Source organism: Triticum dicoccoides, chromosome 4B (genome assembly GCF_002162155.2).
Source record: "Triticum dicoccoides isolate Atlit2015 ecotype Zavitan chromosome 4B, WEW_v2.0, whole genome shotgun sequence".
Classification (NCBI taxonomy): Eukaryota; Viridiplantae; Streptophyta; class Magnoliopsida; order Poales; family Poaceae; genus Triticum; species Triticum dicoccoides.
This window is the reverse complement of record NC_041387.1, coordinates 109,536,040-109,560,642: the sequence shown is the minus strand read 5'-3', so window position 1 is coordinate 109,560,642 and position 24,603 is coordinate 109,536,040.

Below are 24,603 nucleotides of genomic sequence, written 5' to 3'. Positions count from 1 at the left end.
ACAATTCATCACAATAATCATCATATATAACAACTTTGTTCTCATAATCAATTGGAACCTCTTCTGAAATAGTGGAATCATCACTAAATAAAGTTGACACTCTTCCAAATCCACTTTCATATTCATCAGAATAAGATTCAACATCCTCCAAAATTGTGGGATCACTACTTCCTAAAGTTGACACTCTTCCAAACCCACTTTCAACAATATAATCATCATAAATAGGAGGCATGCTTTCATCATAATAAATATTCTCATCAAAACTTGGGGGACTAAACATATCATATTCATCAAACATAGCTTCCCCAAGCTTGTGGCTTTGCATATCATTAGCATCATGGGTATTAAAAGAATTCATACTAACAACATTGCAATCGTGCTCATCATTCACATATTTAGTGCCAAACATTTTATAGACTTCTTATTCTAGCACTTGAGCACAATATTTCTTACCATCATTCTCACGAAAGATATTAAAAAGATAAAGCGTATGAGACAAACTCAATTCCATTTTTTTGTAGTTTTCTTTTATAAACTGAACTATTGATAAAACAAGAAAGAAAAAGATTCAATTGCAAGATCTAAAGATATACCTTCAAGCACTCACCTCCCTGGCAACGGCGCCAAAAAAGATCTTGATGTCTACTACACAACCTTCTTCTTGTAGACGTTGTTGGGCCTGCAAGTGCACAGGTTTGTAGGACAGTAGCAAATTTCCCTCAAGTGGATGACCTAAGGTTTATCAATCCGTAGGAGGCGTAGTATGAAGATGGTCTCTCTCAAACAACCCTGCAACCAAATAACAAAGAGTCTCTTCTGTCCCCAACACACCCAATACAATGGTAAATTGTATAGGTGCACTAGTTCAGCGAAGAGATGGTGATACAAGTGCAATATGGATAGTAGATAAAGGTTTTTGTAATCTTAAATTATAAAAACAGCAAGGTAACTAATGATAAAAGTGAGCGTAAACGGTATTGCAATGATAGGAAACAAGGCATAGGGTTCATACTTTCACTAGTGCAAGTTCTCTCAACAATAATAACATAGATAGATCATATAACAATCCCTCAACATGCAACAAAGAGTCACTCCAAAGACACCAATAGCGGAGATTGAACGAAGAGATTATGGTAGGGTACGAAACCACCTCAAAGTTATCCTTTCTGTTCTATCTATTCAAGAGTTCGTAGTAAAATAACATGAAGCTATTCTTTCCGCTCAATCTATCATAGAGTTCATACTAGAATAACACCTTAAGACACAAATCAACCAAAACCCTAATGTCACCTAGATACTCCATTGTCACCTCAAGTATCTGTGGGCATGATTATATGATATGCATTACACAATCTCATATTCATCTATTCAACCAACACAATGTACTTCAAAGAGTGCCCCAAAGTTTCTACCGTAGAGTCAAGACAAAAACGTGTGCCAACCCCTATGCATAGGTTCATGGGAGGAACCCGCAAGTTGGTCACCAAAACATACATCAAGTGGCACATGATATCCCATTGTCACCACAGCTAAACACGACAAGACATACATCAAGTGTTCTCAAATCCTTAAAGACTCAATCCGATAAGACAACTTCAAAGGGAAAACTCAATTCATTACAAGAGAGTAGAGGGAGAGAAACATCATAAGATCCAACTATAATAGCAAAGCTCGCGATACATCAAGATCGTGCCATAGAGAGAACACGAGAGAGAGAGAGAGAGAGAGAGAGAGAGAGAGATCAAACACATAGCTACTGATACATACCCTCAGCCTCGAGGGTGAACTACTCCCTCCTCGTCATGGATAGCGCCGGTATGATGAAGATGGCCACCGGTGATGGGTTCCTCCTCCGGCAGGGTGCCGGAACGGGCTCCCGAGAGGGTTTTCGTGGCTATAGAGGCTTGCGGCACCGGAACTCCCGATCTATCTTCTGTTTTGATGTTTTTAGGGTACGTAGGCTTATATAGGCGAAAGAAGTCGGTCGGGGGAGCCTCAAGGGGCCCACGAGAGGGTAGGCGCGCCCAGGGGGGCGGGTGTGCCCCCTATATCGTGGCCTTCTCGAGGATCTTCTGACGTGAACTCCAAGTCTCCCGGATCATATTCTTCCTAAAAATCACGCTCCCGAAGGTTTCATTCCGTTTGGACTCCGTTTGATATTCCTTTTCTTCAAAATACTGAAATAGGCAATAAAACAACAATATGGGCTGGGCCTCCGATTAATAGGTTAGTCCCAAAAGTAATATAAAAGTGTACAATAAAGCCCATAATCATTCAAAGTACATAATAAAATAGCATGAATGCTTCATACATTATAGATATGTTGGAGACGTATCACGTACCAGGACCATGCAGACCATGTTCGGTTGCAGTGCCGCCTCCTCGTCGCCGAGGAGGACGAGTGAGCCATGGGGGAGTGGCGCCGGTGCCACCCGGAGGACGTCACCACCGAGAATGCCTTCTGGGCAGAGAGGACGGCAAGGCGCCATGCGGAGCGTGCTGATAGGCGTCGGCGCAAGGCACTGGCCTTATCGCAGTGCGATATCGTTGAGGCAGGCGGGAAGTCGATCTTCTCTCCCAACGATGAACGTTGGGATGACATGTGGCTCGATACCTCGGACAACACCATCGAGGATGATGATGGTGATGATGATGACGGCTGGGAGTCACCATAGTTTTTCTCAGTTGCATCGTAGTTTTTTCTATCTAGTTGCACCGTAGTTCTATCTATCTATGCTTTGGAACTATGTAAAATATCTTTGTATCCTTTTTTATCTATGCTATGAACTATGTATCGTTTTTTTATCTATGCAAAGTTAATAAAAAAATGTTTGTGCGAGAGCGCGCGTGCTTTTAGCTCGCGTGCTGAAGCTACACGCGCGCTGCATTTTAGCGCGGCCGCTAGAGCCAGCGCTGCGCGCCGCGCCGTAAACCAGAATTTAGCGCGCCGCACGTTCGGCGCCTGTTGGAGATGCTCTTATGTTTGTATATGTTTGCCTGCTTAATGATTCTATTTGAGGACAGGAGTATTAAATATGCAGAGGCATTTAGTATGCAATGTTAAATAATAATTTTAGTGATTTGCTACGGTAGAGAATGAGAAGGTTATTGCATTGATTTATACTAACTTATCTCACGAGTTCTTGTTGAGTTTTGTGTGTATGAAGTTTTTAAGATTTAGGGAAACCGTGATGTGAAAGGAATTAAGGGGACACAAAAGCTCAAGCATTTAAGATTGGGGATGCCCCGGTAGGCATCCCACCTTTCTTCATCAACAACTATCGATTAATATTGGTTGAGCCTAAGTTTTTGCTTCTTCACTTGATGTGTGCCATTATTGGAATGCCTTTTTATTTTGTTTTGCTTGTTGTTTTAATAAATTACTTAGATCTGAAAGTTTTTAACTAAGAGAGAGTCCTCAATTAGCTACCCCTTTACTTAATTACTCGCTTGAACTTCACTTATATATTCTTGGAGTAGTTTGTCATTTGCTGTTGTGCTTCACTTATATCTTTTTGAGAATGGTGTGCTTTAAATTTTTTGAAGAAATTCTCTCATGCTTCACTTGTATTATTTTGAGAGAAGAAAATTTTATGCTCATGTTCTTCACTTAAATTTGCTTGAGCTTGTCAAAAACAATTGCAACTTATGAAATTAGCCCCAAAGTGATAGATATTCAAGAGGGATATAATGAAAACTTTCGTGAAGATCATTGGACAAAATAAACTTGATTATTTGCAATAGTTTTGCGATATGGAGATAATAATATGTGAGTCATGTTGGTGAGTAATTATGCTTTAGTAAGAATATTGTTGTTAAGGTTTGTGATTCCCTCTGCAAGCACGGAAGTCAATAGTTATGCAATGAAATTACATCCTATTTGTGATGCACTATTCAGTGTTAGTTATGCTTAATGCTCACTTATGTGATTTTTTGTTTCTTGGTTGGTTGCTTCTCAATCTTTTTGCTAGCCCCTGGTTGTACTAAGTAGAGATACTACTTGTGCACCCAAAATCTTTAAACCCAATTTTGCCATATGAGTCCACCATACCTACCTATATGCGGTATTTCCGTGCCGTTCTAAGAAAATTTGTATGTGCCATCTTTAATTTTCAAAATAAATTTCCTTTTTGTGTGCTCGTACCGCTCATGAAGCGGCAGGGGGTGGCTAATATTTTCCTTGCTAGATGTGTTATTCTCAAGATGAGTGTTTATTCACTTATCATTGCACGAGAGTACGGCGGTAATAGGGATGCCCAGTCCCGAAATGAAAAAGAAATTTACTTTATGTTGTCAAATAATAAATTCCTTGGAAAGTGATGGCATGGAAGGCACCCGTGGATACGGCTAGCCATGGATTGCGAAAGAATGGTGGAAAAAGGAATAAACTTTATTTTTCTGTTTGGGAACCGCCTATGATATATCTAGCATGGAAAGTGTTGGGAATTACTCGGTAATTTTCGTTGACGGGAAAGTATGCCTATCAAATTTTTTATCTCTCACTTTAAGCTTTGAGCTCTGGCACCTCTACAAATCCCTACTTCCCTCTGCAAAGGGCCTATCTATTTACTTTATGCAATTTTTATTTTTATTTGAGTCTCCATCTTCTCTCATAAAGCACCAACTAAGGTTCACTATGATCATACTTGAGCATTGGATGTAGATAATATGTGAGTGTGTTTCATGAATGGATCAATGATTGAGCATGATGGGATAGGGATAACTTTCTTTAGTGTTGATATTTTGAAAGACATGGTTGCTTGTTGATATGCTTGAGTAGTGAAATCTTCATGTCAAAACTAGACTATTGCTTTGAACCATATAAAAGTCCAAATGTCCATGCTACGAGAGAAAAGAATATGTGATGAACATGTTAGGTAGCATTCCACATCCAAAGTTCTGTTTTCATCATTTACCTACTCGAGGACGAGTAGGAATTAAGCTTGGGGATGCTGATACGTCTCCAACGTATCTATAATTTTTTATTGTTCCATGCTGTTATATTATCATTCTTGGATGTTCTACAATCATTTTATAGCAACTTTATATCATTTTTTGGGACTAACCTATTGACATAGTGCCCAATGCCAGTTGTTGTTTTTTACTTCGTAGAAAATCAATACCAAACAGTCTAAACGCAACCAAACTTTTTGGAGAATTTTTTGGACCAGACACTGGTACAACGAGGTATTATAGAAACAATTTTTAACCCTTTCCGCGATGGTGTTTGGAACCATCGCCAAGTGAGTGACTACGATAGGGGGTCCTTGCCACACAACCAAGAAACTGTCGAGGATATGCCCTCCTGGCACACACGCTCGGCAAAATAAGGTCGTGTGCGATCGACGAGTGCTCAAATACGATTATGCATACAGTAGTGCTAAAAAAATGCAATTATACTGGCAAAATCATTTTTGATCGTAAGTACATCCCACATAGTCAGGCCCCGCTAAACGTTTCCGTTCGTATGTACATTCCACACAGGCAACCCAAGGAATATGTTTCCGTTAGTATGTACATCCCACACAGTTAATCCAAGAAGTACCTATCGCACGCGTTCTTCTATGACCAAACGTTTGCGATGCGCACAACATCACAAACAGTCCATAATTTCGAAGCATGTGTGATAAGGTGACTATCGCAAACATTTAATAAGAAAGGACTATGTACGATGCTGTTGTTAATCACACACATTTTTTCTTGGCTGATCGTGTGTGTAGTGGAGATTGATCGCACATGTAGTGGATCCTAGAAACATGTTTGATCTCCACGTCTATCGCAGACGCTTCGCTTTCGCAAACCATGTGCAGTGTAATCCCTAATTAATCCCTAATTTAAAAATCACATGTTTTGAATTTGAAAGTAGGCAATCACTTATTTCATATCCAACCATGTTTGTTACAAATATAGGTTCAACCACGAATGCATAATTCCATGCACAGGTACATATACTAGAGAATTGCAGAAGCACCAAGTAAAGAATGATGAAGCACAGTTGTACTAAAGAATGTAAAGAGAGAGGCGAAAGACATTCTGGTTGCTGGAGAAGGTGAAGCGGAATGCCCATATTGTGCCCTCCTCCATGCGTAATGTGCGCACAACTCTAGGCCAACCCCTTGTGTTGGCTGCCCGCCCATCCTTCATTGTCTTCATTACGACTTCTTGATGCTCATTGTAGTCTGGATGAAATACTTTAACCTTCATTGGTGTCCACCAATCATGTACTTTGCGAGGTAATCTTGAGTGAAGTGCTTCGAGAACCACTGCGAACGAAAAAGATTCATACATTGTTGTCTAACAACTCATCATGGGTAATAAAAAGAGAAGGTTGCAGAGTTTGTAATTACCATCCTATAGCTCACTGTTGGGTTGGATAGAGCATAAACAAATAATTTGCTTGCCACCATTCGTATCTTTTTGCTAATAATCCTTATCAGTTTGCTCACTTGATGCTTGTTCATGAATATCTCATTGCTCCATGCGCAAAAGGGTCGATGCGTGGATCCTTGCCAAGGGCATATGTACCTACAAGTAACAAGTCAATATTAGAATCTAACAAGTGTCTAGGCATGGATCTATATGCACTACATTATGGAACAATGGGGGGGAGTACAAGCCAATGGATGAAACTAACCTCGACGGAAAATGGTGGCCACTCCCATTGTTGTCCTGCATAAGTAGTGGAAATGCATGATAAGTACAACAACCTTAACATCAAACAAATATAGCAAAGGTAAATAACATCATCTCTAAATGATAGCTTGAATGTGTTGGTTTCAGCATGTTGTTAGAGTATATATAAAAGGGAAGGCAATGTTACCGACAACATGCTTAACATCCATCAAATATTGCAATTCAAACTGGTATTGTTGAAAATGAATAGAACATAGGTAATGCTTAAACATCACACTGGATAGATGTGTAAAACTGAAATAAAGGGCATGTGTTAACTATACCAGGCATAACTGGAACCAAATATAGCCGTTCAAACTGGTATTGATGCACTTGAGCGGCACAATTTCGACTTGCACATAATGAACAACACATTGTGAATGACTGTATAAACAAGGCATAAATGATCAGTATAACAACCAAATATAGCCATTGAAAACTGGACAGAGTCTCATAGCAACCAACCTAACAAGCAAATACAGATAAACAGGGCATATGCTTGAAAATTTGACAACTGCTCACTGCAACCAACCTAACAAGCAAATACAGATAAACAAGACATCTACTTGAAAACTGGACAAATGCTAAAAAAGCAACCTAACAAGCGAATACAGATAAACAAGGCATCTGCTTGATAACTGGACAAATGCTCACTACAACCAACCTAACAATCAAATACAAATAAACAAGGCATCTAGTCACTATAAACATCCAAATATAGCCATTCGTGAAACTGAAGTGGACAATTCATAGTTAAACATCACATAGCCCTATTGAACAATACATTTTTGCATAACTGAAATAATTAAACACGACACAGTTAAAGCACCGCAAGACAAATGCTACTACAACAAAGGGTACGGGTTGGCAAGATAGAAAAGGTAAGATTTACTAATAGGATGTTGCCTCACATTTCATGGACGGGATCCTTCATGTTGGAAGAGCACAAACCCATGGTGCGCCCTATGATTTCACATATGGGCTCTTTCACCTTGGAAGAACCTTTGTGGGTGCCCTCCTCATGGTCGTGGTCATCGTCGATGAGATCTGACTTGGCAATTGAGGATCCCAAGCCACTGCCATAGAACGTGTCCTTTAGAAATGACAAAATGGGCTCGATGGCGTACAAGGATCGCAAATCGTTGACCGCTTGGTGGAGTAGATCAGCGGTAGGCCATCAAAGAGATCAACGACGGTTAAACCAGACGGGTTGGGGATGGACCAGTTAACATGTGACATGGCCCGCGTGAAGCCGTCGTTGTCGACGAGCTTGATGTCGTAGCCAACTTTCCCGAGATACAGTAATACGCTAGCCCGCTAACATGAAGCCTTCGGTATGGCAACATAGTCAATGTCTTCGCCGGCTTCCATGACGACATGTTGCTCTAGGATCGACGGGTCATGGCAAATGGCGGCCATATCGCCAACGTCCGTCAGAGAGGCCATGATAAACCTCTTCTTGGCCGAATGCTCATTGGGCTCCCCGGGATACGTGGTCGAGCTTAGGCTGCGATATTCTGGAGCAGGGGATGTGGATCTGGCGGGGAGGGACACCGCATGCCTCATCTAAAAACGCAGGAGTGTGGGGCGACAGTATGGGAATCACTAGGTAACCTAAAATTTATTATCTAAGCTAGGAGGAATGAGCAGACCGGCAGGGGTTGGTGGCGACGCTGGCGGCGGCTGTGAGCTAGGGTTCAAGGGGGGAGGGGCCGGGTGGGGGACTGTGGAGGGGTTTTTTTGAGGATATGTCGTGGCTACTGAAAATTTTAGTAATGGTGGGTGGAGATGGTGGTGGACGAGGGAGGGCGATGGTTCAAATGCCTCAGCTACTGCAATTTTACTATAAGGTCGGTGCTAGAGGAGTGTGGGCGATGGTTGAAGCACAGCGGCTACTAAAATTTAGGTAAAGGAATTGATGCGGGATGGGAGTGCACAAGATCACGCACTGTCCAATAAGAATATGCTTGTATGATAATAAGGAAAAGTGGCGGAACCGCCGATTTTTTGCAATGCTCAAGGGGGGGGGGTAGTTTGTTTTTATATTTCTAGTTAGCTGGTCTATCGCACATGGTTCGTCCTAGTTTCTAAATAAACTACCTGCCTTTAGCTTGCGTAGGTGGCGATTTTATGGCGCACTTGCATCACACACGGTTAAGCCTGTACCTCCACCCATTTCTCGCGCTTGAGCAGTCTAGGTGATTTTACAACGCACTTGCATCGCACATGGTTGAGCTAGTACCTCCACCTTTGCTCGTGCTTGTGCAGTTATCCTGATTCACAACGCACTTGCATCGCACACGGTTAAGACATTATACCCGTGTCCGTTGAGTGTCATCAGAGTCTTTGCAGCAAAAAAACATTAGAGAGGGTCAGAAGATAGTCACACCAACATGTGGCCCAAATATATATGAGTGAAAAGGGTGGTCTGTGATGTTCAAAATTCCAATGCACAACTTTGACCGTGCGGGCCCACGGTTGGGCGCATCGTCGAAGATTGATGAGAGGGGCCAGAAGTCAAGAACCACCTGGAAGTGGCCAAATATATGTAGGAATAATGGGTGTGATGTTTAAAACTTTAAATACACAATGCACAACTTTGGTGGCACCTGCCTCGCAAACCTGAAAGCACCCTTGGATATATCTATAATGACATAATGTCATAGCTAGCTAGGATGCTTGACCCACCACCTCCCACTTCGTGTCAGCGGGGCGGATGCATGTAATGATACTTTGGTCATCATGCATGTCGGGATGACCTACCATAAGACGGACTAGTGAATCTATCATTTGGTCAAACGACAACTGTTGTTGTTGATAAACCGCTTGGGCCAATAGATTGAACCATCATAAAAATCGCACGAGAGGGACCACAAAACCAACACCTCTTGCATGCGGCCCAAAATGATGTATGTTGGAAGGGGTGATGTGTGTTTTCAATATAGAATAATGTACAATTTAGATGTGGTGCCTACCTCTCGATACAGACAACAACCATGAAGGTCGGGTAGTTAAGGACGAGATACGCAGGGTATGATGTAGGTCGAACCCAGCAGTCCAAGCATGTGGGAGGGAATCCTGACAACGCATGAGCTCGAGCTTTGGTTGAACAACATGTAATGGTGACCGACCCTAACACGAACTAGGAGGAATCCATTCATGGCCAACACATACCCCTCGTTATCGATCAAAGGGATGATATATATATATATATATATACACTTAGGGAGCCCACAGATATGCGTGTCATCACAAAAAAGCGCACAAGGGAGACGTGGTCGATCATAAGACCCCGTATACACTGCATGCGGCCTGAAAATATGTATGGGTACGGTGGTGTGTGATGTGTTTAAATCTCGAATGCACAACTTCGATGGGCCACCAACTACATTACAAACCGAACACGGTACCCGGCTCCAAGCCTGGTTCAATTCGTACGATGTCGGTTTCCCAACTTCGAGGCGGCGGGGGGAGGGGGGTCGTCCGACGCGTGCGCTCAAACTTTATTTGGTCTAACATGGCTTACATATCAATAGGAAACCATCATGGCCATACCCTTCTCGTTGTTGGATCAAAGGGATAGATTGTGTGGGCCCCCCTAATTGTCGGTAAAGGATAATATATATACCTCAGGGAGCCCACAGATATGTGCAGCGTCTATAAACCGCACAAGGGAGACATGCTCGATCAGAACACCCTGCCCCCTATACCCTGCATGCGACCTGAAAAAGGTTTATATAATCGCCATGATAGGTCACTATAGAGTCAATCATTCTTTAATTATTTTAGAGCAAAAAACAATCAATAAAACATAGTCTAAAATTAGCAAAGCATGGATGCCAAGGTTTATATAATTGCAATGACACGGTCATTATAGAGATAAATGAAGCTTGAGATATGCAACTTCCCACCGGGTCACCCATCCTTGGACTACTCCAGCCCGAGGACACTTAACTTCTGTGTTCTATTCGACTAGGCTAGCGGATGGGAAGCAGCCCCTTGCTGATAGGAATTGTTCCTTGCCTTTAAGGCGTTTCACGTTGGTCACCCTATGGGACCTACTCCCTCCTATCACACACATTTGTGCTTTTGGAAACTGTGTGCGGTATTTACATGGCCGGTATGTCGTCGCCTAGCCTTCAATGAGCACTAACACCGGTAGAGGGAAAACAATGGGAGAAGAGGCGGGAAACCGATGAGAGGAGTGGCGGGAAACGGTAGCCTGTTTTGAAAACTTAGTAAAGAAGGAAGCGTGAGCTAGCACGACGCATGCTCACAGTGCTTACCCATGTACTACATGTGCTGTCGAAAGGGCTGAGAATTGTCGTTCGATCTGGGAGTATCCAACGGTGCATACGTATGATCCGTGGGGTTTGGGTTCTCGCCAATCAGGACGCACGACTCAGATCGTGCACGCAATAGGGGGAGGGGGTCATCAGCCACGGTTTGCTAGACACACAGCTTTCATGAGTGAACCGTGTGCTATTTGAAAACATTTCGTGAGAAGAATCTTGGTTTTTAAATCCCTGTAAATCCAAAAATCACCCGAGAATCGTGAAACTTGGCATGGTGTCATGACATGGCACATATATGTCGAGGAATATTTTTCGTCCATTTTGGCGCAAGTTTTATTGCAAGCCTCTCACAAACCGGAGCTTCTCTCAAATAAGCCTCGTGGTTCCAATAGGGAAACGCGTCCCCCTTGTGGGCGAGAAGATAATCATTGCCTCTTTTCGCCTTGTATTTTCTTCTATGGGCAACATGGAACGACATGATATCCATGCTGAAATTTAAACTTATTCAGGGTTTGTTTGGCCTTTTTATACACTAATTGAGTTTCCTAGGCATTTAATGTCCATAATTCAAATCTGAACTTCAAATACATGCTCCAGTTCACCAAAATGGCTAGAAAAATTATACGTGCGTCCTTGGGTGCATGTTTAGGTCCCATGCCATGAATGGGAATGAATTACAACCGTACCGGCGCCCTGGCTCATCCTCAAACATTTGGAATCTTGATTTTTAAATCCCCGGAAATCCTAAACTCACCAGAAAGTCAAGAAAGTTGGCATGGTGTCACATCATGGCACATATATGTCGTGGTAAAAACATTGTCCAATTTGGGCCAAGCTTTATTACAAACCTCTTACAAACCGGAGCTTCTCTCAAAGAAGCCTCGTGGTTCCGATAGGGAAACGTGTTCCCCTTGTGGGCGAAACGTAATCACTGCCTCTTTTCGCCTTGTATTTTCTTCTACAGGTAACATGGCACGACAGGATGTCCATGGTGAAATTTAAACTTATTCACGGTTCGTTTGGCCTTTTTATACACTAATTGAGTTTCCTAGGCATTTAATGTCCATAATTCAAATCTGAACCTCAAAATACATGCTCTAGTTCACCAAAATGGCTAGAAAAATTATACATGTGTCCTTGGGTGCATGTTTAGGCCCCATGCCAGGAATGGGAATGAATTACAACCATACCGGCGTCCTGGCTCGTCCTCAAACATTTGGAATCTCGGTTTTTAAACCCCAGTAAATCCTAAACTCACTAGAAATTCATGAAAGTTGGCATGATGTCACGTCATGGCACATATATGTCATGGTAAAAACATTGTCCAATTTGGTCCAAGCTTTATGACAAACCTCTTACAAACTGGAGCTTCTCTCAAAGAAGTCGCATGGTTCCTATAGGGAAACGTGTTCCCCTTGTGGGCGAAACATAATCTTTGGCTCTTTTCGCCATGTATTTTCTTCTACGGGCAACATGGAACGACAGGATATCCATGCTGAAATTTAAACTTATTCAGGGTTCGTTTGGACTTTTTATACACTAATTGAGTTTCCTAGGCATTTAATGTCCATAATTCAAATCTGAACTACAAATACATGCTCAAATTCACCAAAATGGCTAGAAAAATTATACATGTGTCCTTGGGTGCATGTTTAGGTCCCATGCCAGGAATGGGAATGAATTACAACCGTACCGGCGTCCTGGCTCATCCTCAAACATTTGGAATCTTGGTTTCTAAATCCCCATAAATCCAGAACTCACCAGAAAGTCATCAAGGTGGCATGGTATCACGTCATGGAACATATATGTCGTGGTAAAAACATTGCCATTTGGGCCAAGCTTTATTACAAACCTCTTGCAAACTGGAGCATGTCGCAAGAACCCTCATGGTTTCGATAGGGAAACGTGTCCTCTTGTGGGCCAAATGATAATTGCTCCCTCTTATAGCCTTGTATTTTCTTCTACATGCAACACGGAACAACGGGAGATTCGTGCTAAACTTTGAAATTATTCAGGGTTCGTTTAACCTTTTTTATTCATTAATTGAGTTTTCTAGGCATTTAATGTCCATAATTCAAATATGAACTACAAATACATGCTCCAGTGCACTAAAATGGCTAGAAAAACGTACATGTGTCCTTGGGGTGCATGTTTAGGTCCCATGGAATGAATGGGAATGAATTCAACCGTCTCGCCGTCCTGGCTTGGCCACAAACATTGCGAATCTCGGTTTTCAAATCTCTATAAATCCAAAAATCACCGGGAAATCATGAAACTTGGCATGGTGTCACTACATGGTACATATAATTTTCCAATATGGGTGAAGCTATATTACAAGCCTCTTACAAACCAAAGCCTCTCGCAACCCTCATAGTTCCGGTAGGGAAACATGGCCCTCTTTTGGGCAAAATGATAATCGCTGCCTCTTCTCACCTTGAACTTTGTTTTCTACACGCAACATAGAATAACAGGAGTGTCGTGCTGAAATTTGAAACTGTTCAGGGTTCGTTTGGCCATTGTATATATTAATTAAGTTTTTTAGGCATTTAATGTAGTCCATAATTCAAATTTTAACTACAAGCACATGCTCCAGTGAAGCAAAATGGGTGGGAAATCATACATGTGTCATTGGGTGCATGTTTAGGTCTCATTTAAGGAATGGGAATGAATTACAAACTTCTCGTCGTCCTGAAACATTGAGAATCTCGGTTTTTAAATCCCAGTAAATAAAAAACTCACCCAAAAAACATGAAACTTGGCATGGTTTCATGACATGGCACATGTGTGTCGTGGTAAAAAAATCATCTAGTTTGAGACAAGGCGCACACATTAATAGCCAACGAAGTCCTTTTTGAAACAAATAGCTGACACGTTAATATCGCAAACGGTTGTATTATATGAACCTTATCAAAATTTAACCATACTCGGTGGCGTGCGTGCAGCTGTTTGATTGGACGGGATGAATGCGAGAAGTCTGCCATGCAGGCTCGACGGGACGAGTGCGAGCAGTCCGCCACGCGGGCTCGACGGGACGCGTGCATCCTATCCACCTCGCAGGCTCAATGGGACACGTGCGAGCAGCAAGGCCGCCCATGCTCACCGGGAAGCGAGCTATTTGACCTCCATGCACCAACGCCGCCCACCTCGCTCACAACTTCTCCATTAATGGGTTAATTAAAGAAACTGGATGGAGGGTGTTTGCTTGTGATCCCATGGCAGCATTTGCTTTGTTCATGTTTTCAACTCGTATTCCGGCCTAATTTAAATTGCCACATAGGGCAACGGATAATACGATGACAAATAAAATGGCAATGGATAATATGTCGACAAATTTACAATGGCGCAGATAATAATTGTCTTACATATTCCGGATAATTTAAAATGCCACATGCGGCAAAGCCCAAAAGACACAGGAGCAAGAGAAGAAAGAAATCGCAGACAACGATCTAGGTTGCTACTGTCTCTACTCGTCGATGGATCGCCGGGCGACGACATCCTCCAGCTCCTTCTTCAATTCCTCACGACTTTGCTTGAAAGTAGCCACGGATTCCTCCACCTCCTGCTCATGCTTGATCCGGAGCTTCCTCAAGTCACCCATCAGTTCCTCGACGACCGCCTGTCAGCATCATCCTGGAGGCACTGCTTTGCTTAGGCAGCATCTTCCAGACAGCGGCCTCCTCCTCCTTCTTTGCAAGCGCCTTGAGGAGCTTCGCATTGTCACCCGTGAGTTGCTCGATGAGGCCGGTCGCCTTGTCAACCGAGGCATCACTGATCTCGAGCAACTTCATCAAGCCGTCGACCAGCTCCTGCTGCTTAATGAGGCCAGCGAGAATGTCGTTGTCGCTGGCCAAGGACTTCAGCAACGCCAACTTGTCACGATCGCCGATGTGGCGGGTGCACTTGTGAGAGCCCTCACATGCCCATGAGAGCTTGTTCGAGGGCTCCATGGTGCGCCGGGACATCTCTGTTGTGGCTGCCACTTCACGGCGGGACCTCTCTAGTGCTTCCGCAGCCTTGGTCTTTGCTGCCTGGTTATATGTCCACCCGAAGTTCCTCCTACCGGTCATGGCGGAATGACTTGATAGGAAAGACCAGTTTTGTGGGTGATGAGGAGAGGAACTGTGAAGTAATTTTTGAGTGGGTAGTTTTCATAGCCCAGTGCTAAGTGTGAACACATATTAGTTTAATCGGTGTGAACACATATTAGTTTGATCTCTGTGAACATATTTGCAATTACTTATTGCATTGTAATCTGCAATGTGACGAGAAACAAGGTCAAAAGAAGTACGAGTGGGGTGCCCCGATGGGGGCACAACCCACCTGGGCGCGCCTAGGGGCCCAGGCGCGCCCTGGTGGGTTGTGCCCACCTCGGTGGCCTCCCGCACCACCTCTTCGCCCTATAAATTCCCAAATATTCCAAACCCCCCAAAAGAAACCTAGATCAGAAGTTCCATCGCCACAAGCCTCTGTAGCCACGAAAAACCAATCGGGAGCCCGTTCCGGCACCCTGCCGGAGGGGGAGATCGTCACCGGAGGCCATCTTCATCATCCCTATGGTCTCCCATGATGAGGAGGGAGTAGTCCACCCTCGGGGATGAGGGTTTGTAGCAGTAGCTATGTGTTTAATCTCTCTCTCTCTTGTGTTCTTGATGTATCGCGGGCTTTGTTAATATAGTTGGATCATATGGTGTTTTCATCTCTCTATCTTGTTGTGATGAATTGAGTTGTCCCTTTGAGATTTCATTGTTATCGGATTGAATATTTTTATGGATTTGAGAGCACTTGATATATGTCTTGCATATGAATACCTGTGGTGACAATGGGGTATTATATTGATTCACTTGATATATGTTTTGGCACTCAACTCGCGGATTCTCGAGGTGACATTGGGGTAATCTATGCATATGGGTTGATGCATGTTTTTGTCCTACTTTCTCTGGTAGAAATCTTGGGGCATTCTTTGAGGTTCTTTCTATTGGATCGAGTATCATAAATCTGAAATTGTTTGATGCATATCGTATAATTAACTCATGGAACTTGTGGTGACATTGGAGTATCTAGGTGACATTAAAGTTGGTTGATATGTATCATATGGTGTTATTTTAGTACAAAAGAATAACTTTGCGTTATTTTAGTATGAAATCTTTAATAGATCGAATGAAAAGAAAAACTTTAAGGTGGTTTTGTACCCTACAAAAAAATTCTTCTTATGTTCTCCGCTGGATAAGAACTTTGGAGTGATTCTTCATCGCACGTTGAGGGATGGTTATATGATCCAATTAGATTAGCATTGTTGAGATATTGCACTAGCGAAAGTTTGGACCCAAGGCCTCATTTTTAAGCATTGCAATACCATTTGTGCTCACTTTTGTTACTGGCTACCTTGCTATTTTTTATTGTTACTATTACAAAAATCAATATCTACTATCATTACTACACTTGTATCACCATCTCTTCGCCGAACTAGCTCACCTATAACATTTACTGTTGTATTTGGTGTGTTGGGGACACAAGAGACTCTTTGTTATTTGGTTGTAGGGTTGTTTGAGAGAGACCATATTCATCCTACGACTCCCACGGATTGATAAAGCTTAGTCATCCACTTGAGGGAAAATTGCTACAGTCCAACAAAACTCCATGCTTGGAGGCCCAACACGAGTCTACAGGAAAAAAGTTGCCTAGTAGACATCATTGAGTATGTGGATTTGCCTAAAGGCTCTGCTACGTGACCCTTCCTGAAAATATGATGAATTGTAGTGGCAAAGTTGACTGAGAACATAGTTTGTTGGTTTTAAATAAGGTTTATACTTTATACTTCACTATTGTGATGAATTGTTACTTGTAAATGGGAAGTTATATAATAAAAACTTTATGTTAAAGTTCTTCGATGTTATAATAATATGCATGATGCTTCTATGTTCGTATTTTGTTTTTATGGACACCTCTCTCTCTAAGAACGTGGACATGTTTTTCGATTTCGATTTTCACAGGAGGACAAGCGAGGTCTAAGCTTGGGGAGTTGATACGTCAATTTTGCATCATGATTTCCTACTATTATTTATAATGCTTTGATGCACAATAATGCTTTTGTGAGAATTCTAATGCCCTTTCTCTCATAATATGCAAGGTCTACACAAAGAGGGAGAATACCGGTAGCTGGGATTCTGGACGTGAAAAAGCCCGTCAGAGCTACCTATTCTGCACAACTCCAAATAAGCTGAAACTTTACAGAGATTTTTCATGGATTATTTAAGAATTATTGGAGCAAATAACTACCAGAGGGGGCCCACCAGGTGGGCACAACCCACCTGGGCGCGCGAGGGAGCCTAGGCGTGCCCTGGTGGGTCGTGCCCTCCTCGGTCCACCTCCGGTGCCCCTCTTCTGGTATATAAGTTATTTTGACCTAGAAAAAATAAGGAGAGGACTTTCGGGATGAAGCTCCACCATCTCGAGGCGGAACTTGGGCAGGAGCAGTTTTTTCCCTCCGGCGGAGCGATTTCATCAGGGGAACTTCCCTCCCGGAGGGGGAAATCATCATCATCACCAACAACTCTCCCATCTTTGGGAGGGTCATCTCCATCAACATCTTCAACATCACCATCTCCTCTCAAATCCTAGTTCATCTCTTGTGTTCAATCTTTGTACCGGAATCTTAGATTGGTGCTAGTGGGTGACTAGTAGTGTTGATTACATCTTGTAGTTGATTACTATATGGTTTATTTGGTGGAAGATTATATGTTCAGATCCATTATGCTATTTAATACCCCTTGATCTTGAGCATGATTATCATTTGTGAGTAGTTACTTCTGTTCTTGAGGTCATGGGAGAAGTCATGTTCAAGTAATCATGAGAACTTGATATGTGTTTGATATTTTGATGATATGTATGTTGTGATTTCCTTAGTGGTGTCATGTGAATGTCGACTACATGACACTTCACCATATTTGGGCCTAAGGGAATGCATTGTGGAGTAGTTATTAGATGATGGGTTGCTAGAGTGACAGAATCTTAAACCCTAGTTTATGCGCTACTTAGCAAGGGACCGATTTGGGTCCAAAAGTTTAATGCTATGGTTAGATTTTATCTTAAGACTTTTCTCGCAGTTGTGGATGCTTGCGAGGGGGTTAATCATAAGTAGGAGGTTTGTTCAAGTAAGAACAAAACCTAAGCACCGATCCACCCACATATCAAATTATCGAAGTAGCGAACACGAATTAAGCCAACATGATGAAAGTGATATGATGAAATTCCCGTGTGCCCTCAAGAACGATTTGCTTATTATAAGAGACTGTTTTGGCATGTCCTTTGCCTCAAAAGGATTGGGGTACCTTGCTGCACTTTTGTTACCGTTACCGTTACTTACCTGTTACAAATTATCTTGCTATCCAACAACATGTCACCGACTATTTCAGTTCTTGTAGTTAATACCTTGCTGAAAACCACTTGTCATTTCCTTCTGCTCCTCGTTGGGTTCCACACTCTTACTTATCAAAAGGACTACGATTGATCCCCTATACTTGTGGGTCATCAATAGTGTCATGTGAACGTCGACTAGATGGCACTCACCTTATTAGGACCTAAGGGAATGCATTGTGGAGTAGTTACTAGATGATGGGTTGCTAGAGTAACAGAAGCTTAAACCCTAGTTTATGTGATACTTCGCGAGGGACCGATTTGGATCCAAAAGTTTAATGCTATGGTTAGATTTTATCTTAATACTTTTCTCATAGTTGCGGATGCTTGCGAGGGGGTCAATCATAAGTAGGAGGTTTGTTCAAGTAATAACAACACCTAAGCACCAATCCACCCACATATCAAATTATCAAAGTAGCAAACACGAATCAAGCCAACATGATGAAAGTGACATGGTGAAATTCCCATGTACCCTCAAGAATGCTTTGCTTATTATAAGAAACCGTTTTGGCATGTCCTTTGCCACAAAAGGATTGGGCTACCTTACTACACTTTATTTATTATTACCGTCACTTGCTCGTTACAAATAATCTTGCTATCAAACTACCTATTACCGACTATTTTTAGTGCTTGGAGTTAATTCCTTGCTAAAAACCACTTGTCATTTCCTTCTTCTCCTCGTTGGGTTCGACACTCTTACTTATCGAAAGGACTACAATTGATCCCCTATACTTGTGCGTCATCAAGGCTCTTTTCTTGCGCCATTGCCAGGGAGTGAAGCGCTCTTGGTAAGTGGAAGTTGGTAAGGAAAAATTATTACTACGTGCTGAAATTTATTGTCACTTTTTACTATGGAGAATCATCCTTTGAGGGTTTTTTTGGGGTATCTTCACCTCGATCGGAACCAGAATAAGTTACCCCTCAACCTACTACACCTACTAAAAATATTTTTTATGAAAATCCTTCGGATATGATAGAACAACTGCTAGCTAATCCTTATGCAGCTATAGGATTGAAAGTAGTCTAGAGGGGGTGATTAGACTACTTGACCAAATAAAAACCTAGCCTTTTCCCAATTTAATTCTTGGCAGATTTTAGCAACTTAGCACTAGTCAAGCAATCAACGTACACATGCAATTCTAAGAGTATATCAGCGGAATGTAAATCATTGCATATAAAGGTAAATGGGGGGCGAGTTTGGAGGGAGCAAACGCAGTGTTGACACGGAGATTTTTGGCGTGGTTCTGATAGGTGGCGCTATTGTACATCCATGTTGATGGTGACTTCAACCCACGAAGGGTAACGGCTGCGCGAGTCCATGGAGGGCTCCACCCACGAAGGGTCCACGAAGAAGCAACATTGTCTATCCCACCATGGCCATCGCCCACAAAGGACTTGCCTCACTTGGGTAGATCTTCACGAGGTAGGCAATCTCCTTGCCCTTACAAACTCCTTGGTTCAACTCCACAATTTGACGGATGCTCCCAAGTGACACCTAACCAATCTAGGAGACACCACTCTCCAAAAGGTAATAAATGGTGTGTTGATGATGAACTCCTTGCTCTTGTGCTTCAAACGATAGTCTCCCCAACACTCAACTCTCTCTCACAGATTTGGCTATGGTGGAAATATGATTTGAGTGGAAAGGATCTTGGGTAAGGCTAGAGATCAAGATTTGTGGTTGGAATGGAATGTCTTAGTCTCAACACATGAGTAGGTGGTTCTCTCTCAGAAAATGAATGCTGGAAGTGTAGGCACGTTCTCATTGCTCTCTCTACGAATGAATAGTGGGTGGAGGGGTATATATAGCCTCCACACAAAATCTAACCGTTACACACAAATTCCCAAACTCGGCGAGACCGAATGGTGAAACTCGGTCAGACCGATTCAGGTCAAAATGTGAACGTTACAGTTTTTTCGGTGGGACCGGTATGATCAACTCGGTGGGACCTATGTGCTAGGGCTAGGGCACAACTTGATCTCGGTGAGACCGATCACATGAACTCAGTGGGACCATTTTCAGTAATAGGCAAACAGAGATTTGGTGAGGCAAACTCGGTGGGACCGATCGCTCATTTCGGTGAGACCGAAATGTTACGAAAAGGAAACAGAGAGTTTGCATTGCGAACTCAGTGGGACTGATCGCTCATTTCGGTGAGATCGGAATGTTACGAAGGGAAACAGGTAGTTTTCAATCCCATCTTGGTCAGATCGAGATCCCTATCAATGAAACCGAACTGATTAGGGTTTGTTGCAGTGGCTATGTCAAATGAACTCGGCGGCGCCAATAGATCAAATCGGTGGGGCTGAGTTTGACTTTTAGGTTTAGGACATATGTGGACATGAGAAAGTGGCTGAGGGTTTTGGAGCATATCAGTAAGCATTTTGAGCAAGTAAGCCATTAAGCAACACCTCATCCCCTTTTAATAGTATTGGGTTTCCTATGGACTCAATGTGATCTTGGATCACTTAAATGAAAATGTAGAGTCTTGAGCTTGTTGCCAATATGTGTCCTTAGAATTTTGAGGGGTCCACATCTCTAGTCCATGCCATGCCAATCATTGAACTTTCTGAAATGATCATCTTGAAAGAGCATTAGTTCAATGAGCTATATGTTGTTAAGAATTACCAAAACCACCCAGGGATTATTTGCATTTTCAATCTCCCCCTTTCTGGTAATTGATGACAACATATAGATCAAAGCTTCAACAAATGATAATAGGAATGAAATACGTCGTCGCTTTGAGAAGTATGTGATAAGAAAGAGCTCCCCCTAAATTTTTGGTTGTTTAAGATTTTCTTTTGAATGCAAATGCACAAACAATTAGGATCATGTGTTACTCTTCCATGTCACATACATCTTGGTGGAGCGCTCAAAATGATAGAAAAAGGAACATGCACTCATCACCAAGGCAAAGTGAATGATCATACATAAGAGATAGAGAATATCATCATCCAAGCACAAGCATTAAGTATGATATGATCAAACACATGACCATACAAGTATATCACACACATAATCAAAAAGTATCAACCAAGCAAACAAGCAAATAAGTAGCAAAAGAAGCAAAGCTCTCTCTCTCTCTCTCTCTCTCTCTCTCTCTCTCTCTCTCAGCCTGTGATCTATACACTCCCCCCCCCCTTTGGCAACAAGTTACCAAAAAGCTCGAAAATGCATAGTGCTATGTGGCTCTCTAAGCTTGATCTTCAGGAGGTGGCATTGAGAGGAATCCAAGGATGAATGCATCTGTTGAAGTTGATGGAGCTGGTGGAGTTGCCACCAGAGGGGCAACTGAAGTTGTGGCTGCAGGTGCTGATGCAGTAGCTCTTGTGTCTGTCACTGGCACTGCTGTAGATCTCTGTGCCCTAGGCACTCTCTGAAACACTTCTGTGGTTGCTTTCCCTTTCCTCTCTTCAGTCTCTTCTTGGAGCTGCTCAACTGCTGTTTGTATTTCTGTCACCTTCAAGTCAAGATCATATAACTTTGTTTCAATGATCCTTTCCAGGCTCTCTTGATTCTGAGTCGGGGTAGCCAATCCTTTGTCAATCCTCAAAATAGCTTGAATAAGATATCCAAGTTGATCTTGCTTTGACTTGAGAAAAACCTGTGAAGCTTCTTCAACACTTGGCATCTTGGATGCCTTCTCAGCTTTTGCTTTCTACCTCTTCTCTTGATCCTCTACTGATGTGGGATCTTCAGCATTCATGACAACTGTGTTGTCCGCAAAGTTAGGCCTCAAGGGAAGGTGCTCTTTGTTCAACAAATACACATCTTGCTCATCTTGGTGTTAATCAGCATCTGGATGTGTGGAGCATGCCCACGTGATCTTTTCTGGTCAGAGCTATTCTCTTGATGGTCTCAACAATCAAACTCATCACTTTAAACTTCTGGGGAAAATCAAATAGTTGAAGTAAGTTGATGGAGTGGCCTCTGATCATCCTGTGATCTCCTGATTTGGGCAACGAGGTGTGCCTCAAAATGGTGTTCATGGTGGCCAATCCTGACATCAGATAGTACACTGAACCTAACTTATGTGTCTCCAAGGCCTTATCAGGTATCTCCTTGTACATGTTGGCCATGGAGTTGTGGTCCTTCTTGCGCTTAGCATAGACATCAATATCTTTCTCAGCTTCTTTAGGGGCATTAGTGAGCTTGGCCCACTCAGCAACAGAAGACCGGTACCTAGTACCTTTAGACATCCAAACAATCTTGATATCTGGGTAGAAGTGAGATGTTGAATAGAACTGCATGATAAGCTCATCATTCCACTTGGTCAATTTCTGACCCGCAAATGTGTCAACTCCATTGAGTCTGAAGCTCTCATGCACTCCTGTAAAATGGTCTTCATTGGCATTAATGTATTTCCTGTCCACCCACTTCATGTCACACACAATGGGCTTCTTGTCTAGGAGCACAGTCTCATAGAAGTCTTGTTGTTCCTTGGTGTGAAACCTGTAGTCCACATCAGTTCTTCTCCTCACAACATAGGGATTTGCTTATCTCCAAAGTCTGAGACCTGCATCCTTTCTCTCCTTCATATTCTCAGCTACTGCATGATTTTCATCATGATCTGGTATCCTTGGCTTCAATTTTCTGAGCACTTGGGCTTCCTCTTATTCTTCTTCAATCTTAGGCACTGGGGCCTTGTTCTTCTCTGGAGCAGGAATGTTTCTAGTGCTTATCTTTGGTGCAGACTTGGAAGCTTGAGCTTGAGCTTTGGGGGCAGTATTGGGATTTGAAGGAGCAGCCCCAGAATTGATGGCATCCCCATCAGCTTTTGAGACTTGGCAGGAGGTGCATCTTGCTCTTCCTGCAGAGTCTCTCACCATTGGTGGATTTCGAATCACTCTTGCAACAATTTTCCTGACCCTTTCCTTTCTTTTCTTTCCATCACCATCTTCTCTGGTCAAGAGTAAATTCCATAGTCTCTTATGTTGATGCTCTCGCCTTTGACATTGGCACTCTTCTGGTAGGAGCCTTCTTCTTCAAGCCAGACTTGGTGTTAGCACAAGCACCATATTCCTTCTTGAGCACTTTCTTCTTTGAGGTCACCTCCTCAACTTCAAAATCATCATCCTCTGAATCTGAGGTCTTCTTCTTCCTCTGCATTGTTGTTGACTTAGGCAGGTTGCTGGGAGTGCTCCTGCTCCCTTCATCATAGCTTCCAGAGGGACTAGTTCCCTCACTTAGACTCACTTGCTCCTCAGACTTATTCTGGCTATCACTCTGATCAGACATTCTGTCACTGCAAACTGAGAGGTGACCCTATGAATAGTTATAGATGAGATAGAGTGGATGAGCATCACAAAGTGCAGAGTTTTTTACAAAACAAATGAGTCAAAAACTTAGTTTTAGTTTTCCACAGAAAACATTTCGGAGCTACCGATTTGTTAAACTCGGTGAAACCGAAGCAACTTTGGAGTCTAAACTTGTAACGCCCCGGTTTCGATGCGCCAGGTGTCTGCCAGTTATTCGCCGTAGTTGCCATGTCATTTGCTTGTGTGTTACATTTTATCATGTCATCATGTGCATTGCATTGCATACGTGTTCGTCTCATGCATACGAGCATTTTCCCCATTGTCCGTTTTGCAATACGGCACTCCTATGCCCTCCCGCGTTCCCCTTTTGTCTCCTGTTGTGAGCGGGTGTTAAACATTCTCGGAATGGCCCGAGGTTTGCCAAGCGGCCTTGGTTTACCACCGGTAGACCGCCTGTCAAGTTTCGTGCCATTTGGAGGTCGTTTGGTACTCCAACGGTTAACCGCGTAACCGTAAAGCCCCTCTCTCTTTGCAGCCCAACACCCCTTCCAAACTGCCCAGAACCCATCCAAACCCCCTCCATGCTCTCCGCCGTTCGATCACGATCGCGTGGCCGAAAACCGCTCCTCTTTTGGACTCTCCTAGCTCCCAGAAACTATAAATATGTGCCCTCCCGGAATTTTCGCGGATGAATTCTTCCCCAAACCCTAGATCTCATCCCTCTCCGCGCCGGACACGTCCGCCCCGGCCGGACGCGTCCGCCGCCGCCGGCGACGAATCCGGGACCGCCACGTGGCGCCCCGTCGACCCCGCGCCGCCGGCCCACCGGGCCCGCCTTCGGCCCCCGCGGCCCGTCCGCGCCCAGCCGCCACGGCCCCGCGCCGGCGCCCGCCGCCGCCTCGCCGCCGCTCCGCCTCCCGGCCGCCGCGCCGCGCCGGTCGCCGCCCGGCCGCCACATGCCACG